Source organism: Protopterus annectens, chromosome 17.part0 (assembly GCF_019279795.1).
Source record: "Protopterus annectens isolate FY-2018-M chromosome 17.part0, PAN1.0, whole genome shotgun sequence".
NCBI lineage: Eukaryota > Metazoa > Chordata > Ceratodontiformes > Protopteridae > Protopterus > Protopterus annectens.
This window is the reverse complement of record NC_056751.1, coordinates 451,720,932-451,739,814: the sequence shown is the minus strand read 5'-3', so window position 1 is coordinate 451,739,814 and position 18,883 is coordinate 451,720,932. Positions and strand designations below refer to the sequence as shown.

Here is an 18,883-nt window from a genome sequence, read left to right as displayed (position 1 = left end):
GTTGGTGTAAACTGGACAGTAAAAGCAGACCATCAATTCTAGTCCTTAATTTAGATAATTTTAAAAGTAGTTGATTTGGGCAGAAAACCTGGGCGTCAAATGAAGCATTGCAATTGTTATTTGGTGATACCTGGATGTTTTAGATGTGATCATTTCTTAAGTTATTCAAGCTTATAGCACCATTTTTGTATACTTTCAGTTCAGAGCCAGAACTCCTTAAGACATCCAGAACTTTTTTTGGGTTTGGCTTATTTAACAAAGTGACTTGCCAGTTAATAATAGGCAGTATTAGAATGGGCAAGGTGTCATTAACAAATTGACAATAATATTGTTAGTGTAAGATGTCCTAGAGTGGATAAATTAATCACTGTCTGTCAATTATTATTCATACTTTCATATTTATGTTCATACTTTCGTAATGATGAGCCCTGCATGTTATTGACAGATATGGTATGATATGCCATGGTGGGAAGCAAGAAACGTTGTTGTCAATGTCCATTTATATCATAATATACCTGAGATATTACTAGTTGTCAGTAATTATGAAAATAAACAATATTTCCATATGTGCTCAGTACTTCAAATCTCAAGTGACTTGCAAACTGCAACAGGTAAAACCTTAGAGCTGTTGAAGAAAGCAAGCTTTGAAAGTTTATATTACTAATTATAAAATTAAGCATGTGTTTTCATATTTCTGTAAATATCTCAATAAGAATGCACTCATAGAGGAATTTCTTGTTGTCATGTGAAAGATTGTGCGTGTAAAACAGAAAACACACACAATAAAGTCCAAATGCAGAAAAGCAAAATGTGAGCACACCAACAAAGCTGAGCAGAGACAAATAAAGTGTTATTCTTCCAAAGTTATTGTGTATCAATTTTATTATAAAAGGATGAGCGCTTTCGCGAGGTTACCATTTCCTCAGATCCACATAAAATGACAGTTAAAAGCAGACAGTTTATACAAGTTGAAATCACATGTTTCTGTAAAATGACAAATCAGATTCAGCTTCTTTTAATTAATTCTGGCTTTAAAGGAACACTAGCATTAAGCCCTGGATCTCTGTGGGCTTGCAGTGCTATCATCCATTTAACCTCTAGATTCTCTAAATAATTATTCACATCTCTTCTCCTCATACCAGGTATGACCTGTTTTAGAACTCTAAAATGAAAAACATTATGACCTGTTTTGCTTGTGTGTGCTGCCAAAGCATTGGTATGTACATTATTCCCTGTATTGCTAGTGTGTTCCAAGATCCTTTCCTTAAGCTTACGCATTGTTTTTCCTACATAAAAACCCTGACACTGTGTGCAGGTTGCTAGATATACTAAGCAATTACTGTTACAAGTAGCAGACAATCTTGGAACAAACTCCCTTCTAGTATTACAATGAATAAACACTTGTTCTTTTACAATAAATGTGCATGCTTTGCATTTCCCACAGGGAAGGGTTCCTGTTCTTTGTGCAGGTTCCATCCCTGAGCACTTGTGACCATAACATAACATCCTTTTCAAACTCATATTGTTTCTAAAAATAAAAGTGGGATTATGTCCAACCACCTTGTTTATTCCATCGTCCACTAACAAGATGGGCCAATTTTTTCTAGTAATGTCACAAAACTCATAGATGTTACTCGAGTAGGTGAAAATCACCTTGGGATATCTGGCAGAGAACTTAGTGTCGCCATATGGTTTATTATAAATCCTATGTTTGTTTGAAAAATATGGGGCCCCTTTGTCACTCCTATGCACCTCTATCTCTCTATGGACATTAGTTGTCAACTTATCAGGGTAACCCCTATTCAAAGGATCACGTAGGAAAGCATCAAGTGACTTGGTCATATCCACGCTGTTGGTATTAAGACATGAAAGTCTCAAAGATTGTCCTTTCACAATATTAGGAAAGATATGTGAGGGATACATGCTGGATTTGTGTAGTATACTATTTCTCCAGCAAGCTTTCTTAAAGGATTTGGCATCTAGGCATCATTCTTATATAACGTGACATCCAAAAAATCTATATTGGTTGTGGACTATTGCATAACAAATCTAAGATAGCTAGTAGTACTTTCAAGATATACGATAAAATCCTTCAGCTCTATGTCACTTCCCTTCCACAACAAAAGGATGTCATCTACAAATCTGCCATAATATATCACATTTTCCTTATAAACATTGTTACTCAACACACAGTCTTCCATTGTGCCAACACTAAGTTGGCATAAGTGTTGGCACATAGGCTGCCCGTGCCTACCCCTTGTTTCTGCAAGAAGTAGATTTAACCAAAAAGAAATATGTTATGATTCAAAATCAATTCTAACAATGCACAAATCACAGTTATGGTGTTGTGTTACTCTACTGGCTATGGTGTGTAATATATAGTCTAACTAGATCTATCCCCTCTGTGTTCTGGATCACTGTAAAAAATGTTTTTATGTTAAGTGTAACTAATAATACTTCAGATAAATCCATATCTTCTACTTTATCAAACAAAGTCGATAAACAATGCGGTGTGTCCTTCAAAACTAATGGAGCTTCCACAAGTACAGATTTCAACATATTTTCTACATACCATGACAAGGGCTCAGTGGACAGCCTCGGCCTGAGACTATGGGGCACATAGAGGGTTTTGTTAAAGTTTTATGAATTTTAGGCAGTCCATTAAGGCTGGGTATTAAAGGATATTCCACCATAAAAAAACTCATACAGGCCCAAATCTATCAATCCATACATTATCCATGCATTAACAGTTCTTACAGTACATCCCTAATGGTATAAATGCTTCTGTCAAAAGCATGTTCATTTATCTTAATATATGTATCTGCATCCATTAGCATTTCATTCATCCAACATATATAGTCAGTTCTATTGAGAATAACAACTTCTCCCCCTTTATCAGCTGGTCTAATACTAATATTGTCAAACATCTGCAGTTGTCTCAAGGCTTCACTCTCTGTTGCACTTAAATTAGATAAATGACTTTTAGTAGATGCATTATACATATCTAATTCACACACTTTGATAAATGGTTCTAGTGTATTAGATAAAGGTGGATTGTATGTAGTGTGTTTAAAACATGAAACAGTATTTGTACTTACAATTGAGGGAGTTTGTTCCAAAATTGTCTGCTACTTGTAACAGTAATTGCTTAGTATATCTAGCAACTTACACACAGTGTCTGGGATTTTATGTAGGAAAAACAATGCGTAAGCTTAAGGAAAGGATCTTGGAGCATGCTAACAATATAAAGATAAATGTAAAAGTAAAATGAACGGAACGAAGCAAAAGCAAGTATTCCACGTTTTTTAAAAATAAAAGTCAAGTAGATCCACGTACAGAAAATCCAGGAATATTTATTGTGACACAGATAAGCGCTTTCGCAAGTAGCTTCATCAGATCTCTCATAACATCTAAACTGACATTGTCTTTATATACACAGATTTATCTAAGCAAACAATTAAGTTCAATTAAAATCAATTAAAACATTCTTCATTTAAAGTTATATGAAACATATAATTCCATCTAAACTCTAAATACAATCTATCTATGAATGCAGAATATATAGAAGTATGATGGACCCTATAAAAACACATAAATATATATGTATAAAAGGTGCATAAATCTATATGTATATAAAAAATCTATATGTATATAAAAATGTATATGTAGACATATATATAAATACATATAAAAATGTATAAAGAATATATATATATATATATATATATATATATATATATATATATATGTGTGTGTAAAATGTGTAAAAATATAATATATATGTGGGCATATGTAAAAAACACTATTATAATGAACATATAAAATGTATAGAAATATATATATATGTACGTGTGCAATAAATATAATAAATACCTATATAAAAGTATATGTGTATGATGGTGGAAAATCACCTAACATTTCTGCGTTGTCTAAGTTTAGGTTTAATTGAGGCCCTTTCATTCAGGCCTCGTCCTCTATCTGATTTCAGTAATATAATCCACTCTGTTTCCTTGCTCTCTGTATATGTTACAACATCTCCTCCTCTAGTATTAGGGGTAACAACCTGTAGTACTCTAAAAGAGAATGTATGTTCTGTGTTGTATAATGCTATGTGCTTTGCTAATGCATTGTGATTAGAGCCCTTTCTGATATGATACAGGTGCTCTCTCATTCTGTCTCTAAATGGGCGATTTGTCTTCCCGACATAAAATGATGAACATATTTTATAAACAGCTAAATATATGACATGAGGAGTCATACAATTTGCTTCAGCATTAATATTGAAAGTCTTTAATAAATCAGGATGCCTAAATTCTGTGCTGCTATCAATAAAAGAGCAAAAATTGCAATTACCACAAGGTTTAGTACATCCAATATTTCTCTGATATTTATCAGATTTCTGATAGCACAATATTCTTTTTAAATTATGTTTATTCCTGAAAAGAAAACTTGGTAACTCTCCTACTACTTGTTTTATTTCATCATCTACCTGTAAAATATCCCAATATTTATATAGAATTGATTTAATGTCACTATAATCCGTAGAAAATGAAGTAGAGAATTTTGCATGTTTCTGTTTATTAATATACGGTTTAAAATGTTCTATGTAACTAGATCCAAAATAAGGCATGGCTTGTGTGGATCTTAGACTATTTGCTATGTCTAACTGGGGAACAATCTCTGCAGTATTGCACTTAAATTAGATAAATGACTTTTAGTATTACAAGATGCATTATACATATCTAATTCACACACTTTGATAAATGGTTCTAGTGTATTAGATAAAGGTGGATTGTATGTAGTGTGTTTACAACATGAAACAGTATTTGTACTTACAATTGAGGGAGTTTGTTCCAAAATTGTCTGCTACTTGTAACAGTAATTGCTTAGTATATCTAGCAACTTACACACAGTGTCAGGGATTTTATGTAGGAAAAACAATGCGTAAGCTTAAGGAAAGGATCTTGGAGCATGCTAACAATATAAAGAATAACGTACATACCAATGCTTTGGCAGCACACACAACAAAACAGGTCATAATGTTTTTCATTTTAGAGTTCTACAACAGGTCAGACCTAGTATGAGGTGAGGAGATGTGAATAATTATTTAGAGAATCTAGAGGTTAAATGGATAATAGCACTGCAAGCCCACAGAGATCCAGGGCTTAATGCTAGTGTTCCTTTAAAGCCAGCATTAATTAAAAAAAGCTGAATCTGATTTGTCATTTTACAGCAACATGTGATTTTAACTTGTATAAATAGTCTGCTTTTAACTGTCATTTTATGTGGATCTGAGGAAGCGGTAACCTCACAAAAGCAATCATCCTTTTATAATAAAATTGATACACAATAAATTTAGAAGAATAATGCTTTATTTGTCTTTGCTCAGCTTTGTTGGTGTGCTCACATTTTGCTTTTCTACATGTGAAAGATTGTCCCTGGGATTCAATAATGCCTACACTAAGTGTACGCCATTCTGAGTGAACAGACAACACAGGCATAATGCACACCTTCTTCTCCTAATTTTAGTTTTCCTACTGATATTCTTGCAGCTTTAAGTATTATCAAGGATTCATAAAGGTTACTGCAAAGTGTAGACTACATGTACACTTAGTGTAAGAGTGACTAGAAAGCACAAAAAATGTGATAAGAATGTTCTTGAATACATATAATATACACTTAGTGTAAGCTTTATTGAATCTTGCCCTATGTCTAGTTAACAAAAATGTTCTAACAATACATGTCTAGGTTGCACAGTTTCCAAGATATGATCATTTGTTTTTGAAAGTGCAGCAAACATATAATTTGGGTTTGTGAGCATTATAATATACTATAACATTAATGGAAAAAACTATGAATGCTCTATTATTACTGTAAAGAAAACCTCTTACTGATAGCATTGCTGTTTGTACTGTCTTTAAACGTGTTTATTGCTCACAAAATACATTTGTTTAGCTTATGCTTTTTAAGTTTATTTTTTCAGAAAATGCTATGAAATACAAAATGAATTAGGCTGCTAGAGGTGTGGCATTCCACACCACATGGGCATAATGAGTTAATGGGCAATGGTTTTCAGCTCTTTTGCACTGTTTATTGGTCACCAGAAAGGAAAAAAAAACATACATTTTTCAATGCTTATGCTCATCTTGGTTGCCGTGTTTTTCTTTTAAAGTGAAGTGCAAAATAAAAAGGTGATTTTCACATCTCTAGAAATTAACCACAACCACATCATTTCCAATACTCCAAACAGGGAGGGAGGGCGGGTAACAAGTTTATGCCAAAATATGATTCCTTACCCAGTCACACTCTCACAGAACTTATTAAGCCCCTCCCTACCCTTACCTCATTTCCTCCCAATTATCCTAATTTTCTATTTAACCCACCCCAAATAGCTTCTCCCTTACCCTCATAAAACCCCTTACTACTCCTATCTAACCCCCCATCTGAAGATGTCTCTGGACATCAAACCTCATTTGCCCCAGTCATTTGTCCCAGTCCCCTTCAATAAACACACTTTACACCAAATGACATTTGACAACCTTTATTAAAATTCCATAAACATATCTTTATTGACCAACTAATATTTTCATTTATTAATCACAGCATAAACATCGATATAACTGTTAACTTAGGGCAGCGTGACCTAACTAACCATGATCAAGTAAGCGGCATCCTTACCTGCTCGTTTACTTTTACTTATCAAGCAGTGTCCAACTTATCACTTGCATTTCCTAACTCATTGAAATGAACCTCCAACACCAGAGCAGGAATAGGAGAGGGACAAGCTTGCCCCTCTTCTCTGCCCACCAGCCTGACCAGGCTGTTACCCCTCTTTCAAATGAAAACTTCCAACAGCTTTCCCAAACAAATCAACTTACCCCTTGTAACAGTTTGGCATCACACTACACATGTGTAGCTAGCAGCTAATACCTCTCAAAGCAAGAAAGCTCACTCCAGACATGGTTTCATTAGCTCAACAAATGCTCCTTAGCCATACTAACAAGTTAGACCAAAACAACTCACTTGATGAGGACCAAATAAGAAGTATATGGGTAATCACCACTAAAATTTAAATCGAAAAGTGAACAATTGACAAAAAATAACAGTCCATGAGTTGTTTAATTTACTTAATAACTAATTTTATTAAATACATTTTATTTTCAAAACTCTCTCTCTGTCTTTCTCTGAAAGGGTGAGAGGTAGCTCACAAAGAGAAGCATCTTTACCACTGGGGGGATTAACTCAATATTATATATATATATATATATATATATATATATATATATATATATATATATATATATATATATGTAAAAATACTAACGTGTGCCCATAGGTACACTGCTAGTATAGTATATAAACACACTGGATACATTATTCCATAAAGTAAATGCAGTTTTATTGACACTGAGGTATAAAGATAGAAAAGAAGGCTTACCTGCTTCAGCAGAAAAACAAATCAAAGTCCTACACCTTCAGTTGAACATCCACAAGGTTCCAAATAATAATAGAAAAACATCCCAGTAGTCCTTTCAACAGATGCATTAATTCTTTTAAATCTCTCCAATCCTCTTGGTCTTAATACTTCCTATATATTTCCTCTCAGACAGCCATCTCCTCAATGACTCTCTTTTTTTTCTCTTTGTTCAGTCCTTTCACTAATATGGATTGGGGGTATGTCCTCCACCTTTCTGAACAAGTGTCAAGCCACTTACTAGACTGCTTTTGCATTGTTTTTGTGTGTGTTTGTATGTGTATAAACATGCATGTGCATGTGTACATACAATACACATCTATCTAGCAATCCATCTATCTGTCTGTCTTGTATGAGAGACAAAAAAGAGAGACTGAAATGGATATTATTACTTTCTAAGTACAGCTTAACAACATCAACCACTTAGAATCCTAATTATAGTTTTAAGTGTAATAATCCACTGAACTATTTCTAGAGTTTAGCATTACTTTTACATACAATTATTATTGTGGCATTTCAAAATTAAAGATTACATCCAAGCAACATTGACTGGCTAAAGAACATAATTAGTATAGTATTTTAAATTGAATGTTAAATCTGAGCATCACCGTGTGGTTGAAAAAGTGTAATGTACTAGAAATTCATGGCTATTTCATGAATATGGGATGAATGTTGATGTTGTTTATCAAATTAGTAAAAAGCAACATTCAAATCTTGGCAACCTTCTAATTTTGACATTGTGGAGAGAAATTTTTTATAAAATACTATGACTTTTCTCTGAAGACTACTTGTACCTGAGAAACACTTCTGCATACTTTTAATGTGTTTCAGACATGTACTTAGCCATACATGGTAATAGCTAAGACAGAATATTCTTTCTTTATGTTTTTTTGCTTGACAGCAGCTCTGTGTCTGAAAGCACAGTACATCAGGGATTTTGGGTTTTGTTCATTGTTCCCTGTAGTGCACTCTCTGAGCTAGTATATATAATTATCCGGGGGTGTGGAGGTGCAGGAGGGCTTTTTTCCCTGTGAAAAGTAATGTTTTTCATTGTCCTAAGTAATCTTTTAGAGTAATTTTTTAACGATCTCTTGAGAATTTGCTTTTTGATAAGGTACTCACTCATGCATGTAAACTTTGAAGTAAATAAGTCATAGAAACTCTGCTGCATAGTTTCTTAACTCTTATCTTCATTTAATTGCTATATATATATTTTTTGAAAGCTTTAATTTTTTTTGGAATGTTTTTTTTTTCCCGTGCTCTGATGTAACTACATGCATAATTCTTAGGTGCTGATGTTTAATCTACTATGTAAAAACTCTGTTACCTCATTATTTATGCTATTTTTTGGGTGCCAGTGGCTGATGTCTGAAAAGTGAAAAATGACCAGTCCATCTATCAGGTTATCTTAAACAAATAAATACATACATACATACATAAGTATATGCATATATATCAGTTTCACATATGGTCAGAATAATATGAAATCAAGGTAATCCATAATATACTCATGCTTTGTAATACTGTATTTATAAATATGAGCATGTCTCTCTATATAGTTTAAACACATTCATTTTCCAATTATGTTTTTTTTCTTTTACATTTATTGTCATGGAGTTTCTCATTCACTAATGGTTCATTTCTTCTTAGGGTAAGGAGGCCGCTGGCTCACTCTCCAATGAGAGCAAAGACTGAATGGAGACAGAACTGCCTCATTTTCTGATGACCAGAAACTTTCTTTCTTAAACCCCTAGAATTCCCCATTTTGCATGATTGATGCAGTCTGGAGGATTGGCATGCATTATACTTCTGCTGAGGGCATGTGTTTTGTGAATGGCATCCCTTCAACTGGCACACCAATCCTGAAAGCAAGCACTTCCAGTGATTCCCAGTCTCTAATAGAAATGCTAAGTGGAAACTGTATTTCTGGTATTCACCTTATGATTATCTGCCTGGAGAAAGAGACAACTAGATCATAATCAGCATTGTAATTTTGGAAATCCAACACTGGCATTGTTTAATGTATTAGTATAAAAAATATAAACTAGATAAAGTAAAAAAAAGTGGAAAGAATAGATGACACTTTCTGATATTATGCAGGAAATCTGGTTTTCACACACATTATCAGGAACACTGTTCATTCCAGAATTATGGTGCCCACGGTAGTCTTGAATGTTAAGATAATATCAACTTTTACTTTGGTAATTATGTGCATATAGGGACATATATGTATGTAGGTATTCAATTATAGCTGGAAAAGCTAACTTCCCAATCTGTCGATATTCACTTCATGCAAAAAGTTACTCTACCCGCCATATCAATGAAAATGCCTAATAGTGAAACAAAACTCATCATAAAAAATAAAATAAATTCACTTTTCTTCACATATATATTTTCTTGACATATATATATATATATATATATATATATATATATATATTTATATATATATATATATATATATATATATATATATATATATATATATACACACACACACACACACACACACACACACACATAAGTTACAAAAATGCTCACATACACTCACTCACCTGAAAGTCTGAACACAAACATCCCAAACAAACACTTCCCATAACGTAGCTTCACTGCACAGGCGCGGATTTGACATATTCGCATTCGTGCTTATGCACTTTTGCTATTCTGAAGCTTCAGCTTCATGCACTCGAAATGCTGAAATTCGAGATTTCAGTATTTCGAGTATATGAAGTGAAACCATATATATATATATATATATATATATATATATATATATATATGTATGTGTGTGTGTGTGTGTGTGTGTGTAACACCAAGAAACCTTAAGGCTAGAAAACTGCATTTCCTTGGTACTAGGATTCATTTTCTAATAAAGATATATATATATATATATATAAGTGTGTGTACACATGTGTAGGCGTGTGACATTTCAGTGAAATGTCAAAACACCAAACCATAAATGATCAACCTTAAATGACTTGATGTGATACCAAAAACATAAAAAAACTAAAAAAAAAAAAAAAAATGTATCTCCTGCTAAATGTATATAAACCAGCTATGAGATCACATTCCCATTGTGAAAAGGACAATTTCTTAGTGTTCTGCAATCTCGGCCAAGAAAAGGCAGAGATGTTATATCAGCTGATGGTACAAACAGGTGGGCTGCTTTTTCCACCATTTCATGAAATGTCTTTTCCGCAAAAGAAATGTAAGTTGTATATATATATATATATATATATATATATATATATATATATATATATGTGTGTGTGTGTGTGTGTGTGTGTGTGTGTGTGTGTGTGTATATATATATATATATATATATATATATATATATATATATATATATATATATATATATATATATATATATAATATAAACAAATATGAATACAGATATAGATGATAATAATACAAGTACTGGAAAGGAGATGCAGTTTTGTTGATTTTACTTTTTATGCAAAGTCTGTGTTTGTTAGTATGAATACATTTTGTTATATATTTCTGTTTTTTAGATTGCCAGAACAGAGACAAGGAAATGCATCTGCAAAACTGAAAGAATAACAGAGAAAGTAAGTCTGTACTTTTTGCTTAAGTCAGCTGCTGCACAGATGTCAACTTTTCTGGAGATATTTTATCTACTATTACTGAAGAAGACTGAAAACTTCTAAATAATGTGCAAATAGTGACCAAAAATTATTTTGTACATTGTTGTACAGTGATTCTTTTAGTTATTTTATGTATTACTGAATGAAACCTTTCTATAGTTGCAGTCACTGAATATATGTTACTCAGTGTGATTTCACAAACAGTGAGTTTACTCTTTTAATTATATTTCCATGCAACAGCAACAGTTTATTATTAGTTTTTTTCTGTCAGAACCACTGTGTTTTTATACTGTGCTTGTTCACATATGAAGTTGTAAATATCACTATTGGTCAGGAATGCAACTAGATATAGAAAAATAAATCAGCTTCCCTGTCCTCGTAAAGCAAGGAAAACAGAGAGTAATATATAATAACATTTTGTAGATTCTCTGTCAGCATTACTTTGTGCTGTTGTTGTATGCATCCATTTGTTCTGGTCCACTTCAATAAACACACAATACCGAATGATATTTGACAACCTTTATTAAACTTTCATAAACATGATTGTTAACCAATAATTATAAATTACAATCAAAAACATGACACAGGTGATAATAACATCCATGAAAGAAAACATAAAATAACCATAAGGGCAGCGTAAACACTCACCCTTGATAAGCAGCATCCCCCACTTGCTCACTTATCTTTGCGCTAACAAGGCAGTGTTACTGCTCACCTTCAATTTATTGAATTACACCAACATCCAAATAAGCAGCTCTGCTTGCCTATTAACTTATCCAGCAGAGCAAGCACTCACTTTCCTTCCCAACTTATTGAATTGCACATCCAGCACCAAAGGGGGAACAGAAGAGGGCAAGCCTGCTCCTCTTCTCCGCCTTCCCAAACTGACATAACTACCAACCCACTAATACAAATGGGTCAGGAGCGTGGGTAGCAAGTTCACACCAAAAATGTGATTCCTACATCAGTTGCACTTGACAAAACCCTCTAAGCCTCTCCCTACCCTTACCTCATTTCCTCCTAAACATCCCACCATCCCATTTAACCATATCCTCCCCTTATTCTCCTAATTCCTGCAAATCTATGTGTCTAGCCACACTTGAAGATGTCCCAGGACAAAATGGTCTGTCCCAAACCTCATTTGTCCTGGTCCACTTCAATAAACACACAACACCAAATGACATCTGACAACCTTTATTAAACTTCCATAAACATGATTGTTAACCAATAATTATAAATTACAACCAAAAACATGACACAGGTGATAATAACATCCATGAAAGAAAACATAAAATAACCATAAGGGCAGCGTAAACACTCACCCTTGATAAGCAGCGTCCCCCACTTGCTCACTTATGTTTGCACTAACAAGGCAGCGTTTTCGCTCACCTTCAATTTATTGAATTACACCAACATCCAAATAATCAGCTCTGCTTGCTTATTAACTTATCCAACAGAGTAACCGCTCACTTTCCTTCCCAACTTATTGAATTGCACATCAAGCACCAGGGGAGGAGCAGAAGAGGGCAAGCCTGCCCCTCTTCTCTGCCCACCAGTCAGACCAGGCTGTTGCCCCTTTCTCCAACCAACTTCCAGAAATTACCAGTAAGGCACTTGGTCAAACATAATTTGGTTTTCAAAATCCTCCCTAACCAATCCTCCCTAACCAATCTGGATCAAAGTCATTATCTCCTGACCCTGTATATAACTAACAGCCAAGTACCAAACAGCTGAAAACAACCACAGGCCTTTCTCCTGTGCTAAGGTAGCAAAGCATAACCCCATCACCTATCATAACTACTGCCCATGCACTACTTAAACCATACCACCTGACCAATGTAAACCTTGCAATGATACCAAGAGAATTACCAGCCACTGAATCCACTACTAAGTCCACTGCTACTGAAGCCATGCCGAGGCACTTGCATACCACCATCCCACATTGCAACCGCATTTTATCATCCAATGACAATTTTTTTTTTTTTTTTGCTGTCCAGTGAATGTAATACTCTTCTTAAATCTCTTTAAAGTCCATATAATAAAATGCTGCCATCACACCAACTACCCGTTATAAACAATAAAACATTTAAACCACCATGATAGCCAGTAGCAGTACGACCCCAAAAACACCACCGACAATAGACTAAGCTAGGCCAAGCTAACCAACACACAATACCAATAAATTTGAGAATGCCTGATGCCACCAGCACAATATACCAACAAATTAGAGAATGCCTGATGCCTCCAGGTCACACAAGTTCTGTGCCAAGCTATTACTGCTCAGAATATAGTGAGATCAACCCAACCCAGTCTGACCTGCAACTGCAGTAACTCAACGCTAAATCCTCCAATCAAAACCCCCATCTGCTTTTAAGCCTAACTTATGCAATGCAACCCACTAATCCCCTACCCTTGATGCCTGCAACAATATCTGACCCATTCCAAAGAAGACCTCTGCTGGAAAAAAAAAAGTATAGAATTCAAGTTCCCATCATCATATAGTGAACCCATTTCTCACTAACATGCCACAAAATCCCAAAAATGAATCCTTTCTCTCTATAAACAAAAAAAAATAAAAAAAAATTGAGGCAAAACTTACACTGCATAATTCTGGCCAGCTGAGAGGTCTGCCTTAATGTACTAATAAGAACCACCATACCCTCCAGAATAACCCAAGGCCTGCCTGAAGCAGAAGTACCTACTGGTCATCATGGGCGTAATACTGGTAGTAGCAAATTCACACCAAAAATGTGATTCCTACATTAGTTACACTTGACAAAACCCTCTAAGCCCCTCCCTACCTTTACATCATTTCCTCCTAAACATCCCTCCATCCCATTTAACCCAATCCTCCCCTTATTCTCTTAATTCCTGCTAATCTATGTGTCTAACCCCACTTGAAGATGTCCCAGGACAAAATGGCCTGTTCCAAACCTCATTTACTAAGGCATAAGCATCAATATTAAACAGAAAACCATCCAAGCATAGAAAAATGCATGTTCATTGCAGATGTAAGCTCTCATTCAATATTCTTCTCTTCCTGCTTTGAGAAAACACTAGTAAAATAAAAATATTCATGGAGAGCAGAGCAGTTTTGTACAGAGCTCCCATTACAGTTTATTTCACATTTTGTATTGTTTTTATGCAATTTTGTTATGTGAAATATATATATATATATATATATATATATATATATATATATATATATATATATATATATATATATATATATATATATATATATATATATATTAATGCAAGGAGCAAGCCCCGCTGCACCCCTCATGTGGGGAACTGTACCCCCAACATCCCCTGCTAACTATATATACCAACTCCAAGATCACACAACAGTGAAGAAGAGGCAAATTCCATCATTTAGTCTTTTGAATTTTTACTCTTTTGGGATTCAGTCTTTTGTTTTTTCAGTCTTCTGAAGTAGACCCATACATACATACAGCTAACATTTTTTTCTCCACTGCTGGTCGACTAACTGATGTACTTTTCTTTTGGTATTGATTTTTGGAAGGAGTATAGAGTAGAGTTTCTTTTTCTATAGACACAGTGCTACACATACTTGTTGACCAGAGTTCAGTATTTTTTCTGGTTTATTAACTTAGTCTTTCTAATGTGAATGCATCAACATATGCAGTCATGGGTATATTCTCTGTACATGAATAAAAAGTCTCTGCCTCATTATTAAAATGCACAGAAACAACAACAAAATAGATCAATTTAAGGGCTGAGTTATTTTGAAAAGGTGAGATATCTTGTCTTAAATAACTCTGTTCTAAAGTACAATAAATTAGTTCTCAGCCATGGATGAGGCATGGTTTACTACTCAAAGCTTCACCCTCATGGGTAAATCATAGTGGCTGAGTAGCGATTATTTAGTTATTTATCTATTATGAAACCATCTGAAGTATGAATTGTAACATATCCCACAATGTACCCTTGTATAGAATCCAGTATGTTCTTAAGTTAATAATAAAGGTCCAATATCAAAGAAATTCTTACTAAGGGCATTTAGCATATCCCAAACAAAAACTTTATATATTTTTTTGTACAATATATGATCTAGGAAATTGTAGATGTTAATTAATATATGACATCAAAATAAAATTTGAAACCACCTCATTTCCATTTGAAAATACATGGATCAAACTTTATTAACTGCTGCTTATATTTTACCAAATGTATCTTCACTCATCTGAAAACTACTGGAGATGTATTATAAAATAAACTTGCAGACAACTTGTAATGATGTATACATTAAATAAATAATTGTAATTAGGAAAAGCAATATAGAGTGCAGACATCTGTTTGAATATGGGGCACAGAATACTTTGAGAACAATGACCAGTGCCAAAAACACAGCATCAATGGGACCGGACGGTGTCCCAGGCTTCATCCTACATGAGCTCAAAGATGAACTAACCCCTCATCTAAACACACTGTTTAAACTCAGCCTCTCCACAGGCTACTTGCCCCACAGAGATGCACACAGCAACGGTTATTCCACTCCACAAAGGTGGGGCCACAACGGATCCCAGGAACTATCGCCCTATAAGCTTGACTATCTTGGTCTGCAAAGCTATGAAATGCATCATCATGGATCTCATTAACAAAGACATTGGAAACCTCCAAACACTGGACCCTATCCAGTTCGGCTTTGTTAGGGGCGGATCATGCCTCCTAAACCTGGTGGACTTCTTTGAGACAGTTACCAAGGCTATAGATGAGGGAAAGGTGGTCCACACAGCCTACCTAGACCTCGCAAAGGCCTTCAACACCATTCCCCACTCAGGTATTATAGACAAGCTCACCAGCCTGAACATAAACCCTTACATCACAAGATGGGTTGCCAACTGGCTCATGGACAGAACCCATATGGTAAGAGGTGCAGGAGCTAGGTCTGACTCTAAAACGGTTACAAGTGGCTTTCCCCAGGTCTCAGTCCTAGGACCCATCCTTTTCGGCATATACTTCTCAGAGGTACAAGCAAGCACAATAGGACTAAAGCTGACCAAGTTCGCAGACGACTGCAAACTAAGGGCTATAATTGACTCTCCAGCTGAAACAGACATCCTCCAAAAGGGTCTCACTGAGACAGATACCTGGTGTCAAAACCATGACCTCAAGCTAAATGCCAAAAAGTGCATAGTCATCCCCTTTGGAAAAAACAAAGTACCCATAAACTACCACATAGGTGGTAGCCCCCTAAATATGGAAGATGTAATAAGGGATCTGGGGACCCAAGTAGATAGTAACCTCTCCTTTGATAATCACATTGCCAAAGTGGTTAGAAAATCCTTCTATGTGGCCCACCTAATCACAAAAGGGTTTGCATCCAGATAGAAAAAGGTCATTGGGCCCCTCTACACATCACTCATCAGACCCATCATAGATTACAATGCCCCATTTGGGATGTACCTTACAAGACACCTGCAACAACTAGAAAGACCACAGAAGTTTCACACCAAGAGGATCACTGGCCTCAAGCAGATGCCCTATGCAACTTGACTGAAGAAACTCCAGCTGTACTTGGTTGCATACCGCCTACTCAGAGGTGATCACTGCCTGACATATGAGGCCATGTCCAACCCAGAATTGATGGACATGCTCCACCTGAAGAAAATCATATCCCCTCGAGCCACGCGCTCCAGGGATCTAAACCTCACCACAACAATAAATAGGACGTGCTGGAGGGATAGATTCTTGTCCCAGAGACTTCCCATGCTCTGGAACAAGATTCCAATCTACATTAGGCAGAGCTCTTCGCTAACACTCTTCAAGAGAAACCTTGACGAGTGGATGGTAAACAGAAAGTTTACCCCAGGGATCACTTCAATGGCTCTGCTGGACAGAGGCACAGGGAACTAATCTAAGGGGGCGGCGAAAGCCAACACATTCTGGCTAGGCTTATAAATGCCTTCGGGCAGATAGCCTAGTACCTACCTATAAACCTATGAACCTATGACACACAAAGTTGTCTTCCTAAAAAGACTTAACAGCATAAACTGTATAAAAATAAATAGCATACAGTAGTAACAGATGGAGAAATAAACAAGCAGATTCTTCAGTTCTCAAGAACTACATATTTCCAAATAAAATATATTTTTTAAACAAATGAAAAGTGTGTTTATATTTATTTATGCATTTAAAGTGTTGTTATATACTGGCATATTTAATTTTCACCTATTTTCAGTAGTCATCTTTGGACAACTTCTGCAAATAAATTCCTCTGGTACAAAAAGAATGTTTGTGAAGTTAAACGATTTTTAGATACTTAAAATGATAGGCATTACTTGACATAAAGTAATTTGTATACTTTTGATGCCAGGGTAGACAGTGTATTAGAATGTTAACTTAAATAACTTTAGTGTTTGAACACGAAGAGACAGGAAGTATATATTGTGTAATGTAAGAATGTATGGTTTTCAGACAAGTAACAATATATCTCTATATATGACAGATATCATTAGCTCAAGGCAGCCTACATCTAATTGCAATGAATTGAACCACAAAAGTTCAAAACTACAGGGTTTAACTGAACCCAATGAAATGCCTGAACCACCTTCCAAAGCATTTATAACAATGTTTTTGAAGGGGGCAAATCTACCTCCCTCCCCACAGGGGGTATGCCGCTCACACCCCTGTTTCTTATATATTGGTATCTCTGAAATCACACAGCTATGGGTACAAGTAGAAATTAACTTACCACAATGAATGATGATATCAGCAAAAAACAAAACTGCACAGATACAGTCAGTGTAAGTAAATGAACCATGTCCATTCACATACCCTGGCCAAACCCACCAGCCTCTAAGTAGTCAAACACTAAGCAGCACTTGACTAACACTTCTTAATGTAATGCTGCAGTATGAAATTTCAGAAAAACAGAACTGCTTTAACATTATAACACAATATAAGTGGGTGTGCATGATGTCTTTTTTCAAACAAGTTGAAGCACAAGAAACCACAGCTCATTGTGTTACTAATGAAGACCAGCAAGCCATTGTATATAGCAAAAAAAAAAAAAAAAAAAAACTTCAGTTACTGTGCATAGTAATAATAATGACTACTTAAAAGAAAGTGTATTGTGAAATATTTTCATATAAGTACACTTATTAGAAGCCCTAGGAGTAAGACATGCTAGCAGTTTGGACAAGTAGAAACAGATGTGAAAAAATGGATGAGATTTGTGGATGACAATTAAACATAGCATAAATGTAGGTACTGACAGGATACTGAGATAATCTTGCGAATGGAGATGCACTGCATTAGAAGATTTTTTTAAACTGTGAGTGTCGCTGCATACAGTGTATTTTGAAGATTGTTTCTTATGCCATCAACATATTTAGAGAACAGTGCACTACCATATTGATTGGGATTTCTAGATTGCTTTATTATATACAGTGTGAACTTTATTTGATGAATACCAGTGTATGAAATGAGGAATGCCAGTACAGGAGACTGATTTTTTATTTTATTTTATTATAAGTGAAGGTAGAGATTGGAAAGGTAAAGTAAGAAGAAATTATTTGTTTAAAAAAAAATGCCTGCTTCAGGCAATAGGGAAGATTGTGATGACATTTTTTAATAGGAACAAAATGCAAACCAGCACTCTTTATGTACATTTTCTGCTGTAGAAGTATTATTTGAGGAAAGGCCTGTGATTAGGACTTTGGAATAACTGAAATTAGAAAACTGAACTGATCTGATGACGTGTCTTAGTGTCCGTTAGTATGTTGCACCTTTATGCTTCGGAGCCAATGTGATTTAACACTGTAGAACATTACTA

The 18,883-nt window shown here is 35.0% G+C and overlaps 1 protein-coding gene across 1 annotated transcript in view; it reads left to right on the top strand.

The window, feature by feature from the left end:
- Positions 1–18,883, top strand: part of LRRC4C (leucine rich repeat containing 4C) — a 3,048,452-nt gene that overhangs the window by 1,554,668 nt on the left and 1,474,901 nt on the right. The window contains exon 3 of the mRNA XM_044058949.1: positions 10,990–11,046. The gene's annotated coding sequence lies outside the window, so the exon portion shown is untranslated. The remainder of the gene's footprint in view (positions 1–10,989; positions 11,047–18,883) is intronic.